This window comes from Ursus americanus, chromosome 4 (genome assembly GCF_024610735.1).
Source record: "Ursus americanus isolate L20-20 chromosome 4, mUrsAme1.1.p, whole genome shotgun sequence".
Taxonomy (NCBI): domain Eukaryota; kingdom Metazoa; phylum Chordata; class Mammalia; order Carnivora; family Ursidae; genus Ursus; species Ursus americanus.
In genome coordinates this window covers 84124366-84130903 of record NC_142130.1, presented here as the reverse complement: position 1 = coordinate 84130903, position 6538 = coordinate 84124366, and positions in this window count along the sequence as shown.

Below are 6538 nucleotides of genomic sequence, written 5' to 3'. Positions count from 1 at the left end.
TCCCTGAGCTAAATCCAAGTGCCCCCAAGCACTTGTGCTGTACTTGGTCTCTATAGAATGAATGCATTTAAATGTACCGTCAGTTCATCTATTATTATGGAGTAAGAAATATAACCACAGGAACGTTGGGGATCTAGATGATTTTCGAGGCTGGAGACCCTACTGTCCAGAGGCAGGCAGTGACTTGGGATAAGCAGCCCCATGGGCGAGGCCGAGGCTCCTGGTCTCTCCATGTGACTGTTTCCTGTGCTGCAGAAAGGTCTAGAGAGGCAGACCCAAGTGTCAGAGACAGATGGGGTTAACTGGCCCTGCTGGCATTTATACTTTAAGGAGCTTCTCCGCTTTCTGGTTGGTGTAAAGTAGAATGATGGGAGTGGAGGAGAGTCATTCCCTAGGTCCACATCAACACCCAGCTTCCCATTCCGTCCCCTTTCTCTTGTCTCATCTGTAGATTGTCAGAAAAATGATTCAGCAACGTCGCATCCCACTCAAAAGATTGCCAACACCTTCTCCAAATAATAGTGATCAACATATTTAATAGACTTCAGCTGTCTTTTTGGGAGATCTGGCAAAAAACTTAACTGAAAAAAAGAGTCAGATTTTTAAAAAGAAGCACTGCTTTATTGCTTAAATGTGGAAATAATAGAGACCACCAGCTAAGCTAATAGTTTTGTGAAAAAGAAAGTTGAATGTGTCCATTGTTACTTCAATAGCATATGCATAAATGGAAGGTGCCAAAGGAGAGTAATACATGAAAAGGTGCTCAAATTTGCCCCCAACTCATTACTATTATGAGCTCTCCACCTGCAGCAATGGTCTGCATGTCATCTGAAGAAGCTAAGAAACAATCCTCCAACCCTCCAACCGTGCTGTCTCCATATAAATAAAAGCACAGTGCAATTCACTTTTCAGTGTCTCCCTCCTTCCCTCCAACCCTCTCTTGCCTGTGTTTCTCCCTGGAAGTGATTCTTGACTTTGCACTTCCCTCTTGCCCTTGGATGCTGGATGGACTCCAAGCAGCAATGGAAACTTGTGAGTTTGGCAGACCTGACTTGTGAAATTATGCAGTTTGGTACATTTAGCCCATTTAGCCAAGATGTGAGAGCAGTGACGTGATGTATGCAGAGAAAAGCACGATTCTTGACAGCTGTTGAGAGTCCTTCAGAGAAATGTATGTTCCCTACAAGCTTTCATTCTGAAGTTGGTGCACACCTCCGAGGTGGCCCAGAAATCATACAGCAGCTCATCTTGTTTCTTTCTTCCTTCCTCTCTTCCTCCTTCCCTCTGTTCCTCCCTCCCTCCTTCTTCTTCCCTCCCTCCCTCTTCCCTTTCTTCCTCCCTCCCTCCATCCCTCCCTTCCTTCCTTTTCTTTTTTTCCTTCCTTCCTTCCTTCCTTCCTTCCTTCCTTCCTTCCTTCCTTCCTTCCTTCCTTCCTCTCTTTCTCTTTCTTCTTCTTCTCCTCCTCCCTCTCCATCTCCTCCCCCCCTTCTTCTTTACATTCTATGAACTAATTAAGCTCTGAAAAACCATTTAAACACACGTAGGCCACGATTTCAACACTTCCAAAAAAAAACAGAAATAAAAAAGAGGCTGATATTTGAAATCTTGTTTTCTCTGGCCCTGCCCCCAGAGCCTCAAAAACATTTAATAATAAATAAATAAAACTCCACCAAGGACAGAAAATCCCCCCACCCCCAACAGTTTTGTATTAGTTGGGGTTCTTGTCTCTTTCTACGTCTGAGTTTATAGGTAACCTCTTTTAGACCTCCCCAACTCTTCAGTTCTCTATGCAGAAGGGAGATAAGAGCTCCTAGGACTTACTATAAAGATGGGATTTAAAACTCCATGAATCTTAAAATATGAATAACTGAAAGGAAACCTGAGTGCCAGTTTTGACTTTCCCATCTGGACTGGTCATGGCTTTTATTTCCTCTGCACCTGCCTCTCAGCCTTTTCTTCGGGAACAAACACAGTCAGCAGGGTATCTAGAAAGGATATTAACATATTCAGGTTTCCGGTTTGGGAACAGCGAGTCTTCTGTTCCCCCCAGCCCCCCTGAAGTGAGGTGTGGAAGCATCCTGATGTTTTATTGCCCTGATGAAAGAGCAGGAGGCAAAGATAGATTAGGTTTTGTGGAATGGGGCAGCCAGAAAATAAATGTGGCTGAGTCTACTTCTAGGGATGGTGTGCACCTGACATTTACTGCCTGCCTGTCCATATTCTCATCCTTGGAATGAAAAATGGGCTTGCTCTCCTGGCCCCCTTGTTACAGCAAGAGCTACTATGGGTGTTGCTGCTGAACTTTGTAAGGGAGTCTCATTCATGCTTTCTGTGGCAGATTGCAAAACGTGGTTTCAGTCTTTCACCGTCCTTGTGTCTATGCCTCCTTTTAATGTGACTTTGCAGCTCCTTCTATTGAAAGGTGGCATCTGTTTTCCATTGTTTGCATGTGGGCTGACCTGCTATGGTCTTTAGAATGTGGTAGAAGTGATGATGAGCCAGCAGTTGATGGTCTCGGCTGCAGGCAGAATTCCAAGATGACCCACAGTGACCCTCACCCTTGTGTAATCTCCTTGCCTTGAGTTGGTCAGAACCTGTGAGTATGATGAATTATCACTCTTATGATTACATTGTAGCAGAAAGGATTTTTAGAAAATATAAGTAGCTTTACAAATCAGTTGACCTTAAGACAAAGAAAGTATCTATGTAGGCCTGAACTAATCCCTTGAGCCCTTGAATCTGGGTCTGGAGGTCGGAGACTGAGGAAGTCAGAGATCTGAAGCCTGAGAACTATTGGAAGCACACTTCTGGTTGGGCAGGGCCCTGTGATAAGGAGCATGGGAAGCCTCTGGTTTGCTGAAAGTGACCTCTGACCGACAGCCAGCAAGGAAACAAGGACCTCAGTCCTACAACCGCAAGGAATTGAATTCTGCCAACACCAAAAATAAGATGGGAAGCAGATTTTGTTCCCCCTAGAGTTTCCAGACATGAACTCAGCCCAGCTTGTTTTCAGCCTTGTGATGCCCAGAGCAGAGAAGCCAGTCATGTTCTGCTGAACTTCTGATTTACAGAACTGTGAGCTAAAGTTCATGGTAATTGTTATACAAAAGAAGAAAATTAAGGCAGTCTCAAAAGACCTGTGCATTTCTGTCCTCTTCTGGAACTTTGTCAAGGTCATGAGACTATTTTGCAGGGAATGGAGCACAACTGAAGTGCCCCTGCTGACAGCTGGGCTGCTTCGAGAAACTGAGCCGTGTTGTCCTCCCAGATGCCTGAGGGATTTCAGCCCAGAGTAGAACCACCCAGCTTATCCTAGTCTAAATTGCTAGCCTGCAGAATCATGAGTGCTGTGGTCCGAATATTTGTGTCCCCCCCCCCAATTCATATGTTGAATCCTAACCTCTGTGTGATTAGGACATGAGAATAGAATAGGATTGGTAGTCATATAGAAGAAGTTCCAGAGAGATCCCTTGCCCCTTCTGCCATATGAAGTTACAGCCGTATGAGGTTATGAACCATGAATCAGGTTCTCACCAGACAACAAATTGGCCAGCACCATGGTCTTGGACTTCCCAGCATCCCAAACCATGAGAAATAAATGCCTGTTGTTTATAAGCCACCCGGTCTGTGGAATTTTGTTGTAGTAGTCTGAGACAATGAGCTGCAAGAATGACTGTAACTCTTCTGTTATGTTTTGGGGTGGTGTGTTACACAGTAATATCTCATTGGCACACCATCTATCCTTGTGAACCGGCCCCACCCTTTGGATATCTGCTTAATGCCGACATGTACATTATCACATTTAGAAGGGGTGGACTGATTTTGCTGCCTAGTGATGAGACCTCATTTCCATGAGGTATTCAGGCAGCAGACTACCTGAGAGCCAATGAAACTGGGGCCCAGGTTTTTCCTGTTCAGATGGAATCTTTTCCCCGGTGGGGGGCGGGTGTGTGGAGACCTCAGAGGATTTGGGTGTATTGCTAATTCTGTGCCAGCAATGATTATACGGTATGCCTCTCTCTCTGGGAAACATTATTCATACAGATTTCTTTATCCTGACCTGTGGACCCCCATCTAGTCTCTTCCACACCCTACCCCTCTTGCCCCAGCCTTCTTTTGTTCGGGGCAAGGGAAGAGCAGCTTAGCGCACTGAGTTCTAGAGCGAGAGATGTGTAAGTATGTCCATGACCTACAGTCTTCTGTCTTTATGAGTCCCCTTTACGTGTGCGTATCCTCCTTGGAGACCTGGGACATTTCTTTGCTATAGCATCCATTGTATTGTCTTTAGGAGTCCACTGGTTTCTTCCACACTAAACCCTGTGCTCTGGGCACACAAATCCTTGGTTTTATTCATATCTGATGTTTGGCACACATCACAGTGCCTGACACACATGGGCACTCAAATATCCATTGAATAAATGTGACTATGAGGGTACACATATGACCATTTTTCTGCTAAAATAATTTTTCTGGCCATTATCTTTTTAAAAAAATGACGTGAAATCATGAAGAGACAAAGGTCCCCAGGCATGATATCTCTGTGTGGTACATAAGGCTAGAAATAGCTGTTGTACTAAGCTGGAACTTCAAAGGCCACAGGACACTAAGTGTTGTCATCTTTGATCTATAGTCTATGTCAGAGAACAAAAGGGCAGGAGAGCCTGGGGAGTTGATGAAAGCAAATATCTTGTTTCAAGTTCAAAGCAGTGCTTTTGTGACCTGTTATATTATTGAGAGTGACACATCCCACCCATGAACCTTTGGGTGTCACCACCTATGTCTGGGCTACGAGCTACTGGCAATCTCTTGGCTGCAAGTGCGGGGTCCTAGTCCTGAGGTGCTCCGCGGCATTCCCAGGCAGCCAGTGGTTGACTCCAGTGACTGCCTGCTTTTGAGCCAGGTGTATGTTTTATTTTCTGGCAGAACTGTTGTTTCATTACTGTCCTAAAACATCAGATTTAGGGGATACTTAAGGACACAGAAGGAACAATTGAGTCTCATGCCTGAAATGAGATGTTTTCACTGGCAGTATAAATGTCTTCATCAAATAGTTGCTTCCAAGCAGATTCAGAATATGGGGAAATATAATTACAGTACAGAGTATGGCACTTTTTCAGGGATTGGGTATTTATAGATTCTGGCTTCATCACATAGTATCTGCATAACTGTGGGTTACTCAATCTCTATAAGCTTCAATTTCTTTATATGCAAAATAGACATCATAATATAAGCAGGGTATTGTGAGTGCTGGAGGGCTGCTCATTCCTTACTCCCGATGTTTCTTTCCATTTGGAGGGACCTCTTTCTTCCCATTCTCCCCTCTCCATTACCAGACTAAGGTTAATAGACTCTCTCCACTTCTCCCTCACTCATTCAGAATTCATTTACACGATTGGTATCATTTCTCCAGGAGGCAAGCTGCTTACAGGGAGCCGGAATTTTTTCTGTTGGGATGGGACAAGGACAAAGAGAGTTCTACTGCCCTCCCCCGACTTGTCTGTCATGGTGGGCTCTGCTCTGTGATCCCTGCCTCCTGGTAATCATGTCCCATGTGTCATTTCCCCTCCCCTTAAAGTGTGGGCATGACCTGGTAACTTGCTTCTAACCAACAATATGGCAGAAGTGATAGGTTATCACTTCTGAGATTAGGTCACAAAAAGATTGTGATTTCTCTCTTTCTGGACCCCTCTCTGTATCATTGAGCCCTCGAGCCAAGCAAGCTGCTGTGTTAGAAATGGCCCTAAGGAAAGGTCCACATAGCAAGGGACTAATGTCTCTGGCAATAGCCAGCAAGGAACTGAGGCCCTCAGTCCAACAGCCTGAGGAAGTAATCCTGACAATAGTCAGTGAGTCTGGAAGCCAGTCTTCTCCCGGTTGAGCCTTTAGACGACTGCAGCCCCTGCCGACACATTGATCGTAGGCTCATGAGAGTCCCTGGACCAGATCTGGAATCAGCTACTCTGCACGCAGATTCCTGATCCACAAAAACTGTGAGATGAGAAATGTTTGTTGTTTAAAGCTGCTCAGTTTTGGGGTTATTTGTTACACAGCAATACATAACTAATACAGCTGGCTGGACCTGCGTAATTCTTGTGTTCGGTCTTGGGAAGCCCTTTGTCCCTCGGATATAAGTGTGTTCTCCAGCCTCGCCCAGATTGGTCATGAAGATGATAGTTTGTTCCCCACCTGCATTTTTCTTTCTGTCTTATTTCCCAATTGTTTATTAATTCAAAACCTGGACAAGGGGGAGATGTGTTATTTATCACCCGCCACCCCTCCACTAATCCTCCATGTGAAGGCTTTTCGTAGGGGTTACTTACCTTTAAGAATTGCTGTGAGGATTGCTGCAAGTGAAGTTAGTAGCTTTGCCTGAGACAGCATTTTCCCTGTTTCTCTGCTATCACTAAAAATGCCTGTGCTCTTTTTAGTCCTGTTACGGGCTTATGCCAGAGGCTTATGCACTTTGAATTTTCTCCATCTCCAAACCCAATTCACAAACTTTTCCAAGGCCACTGTCTTGGCCTTGCCATTTGCTCCT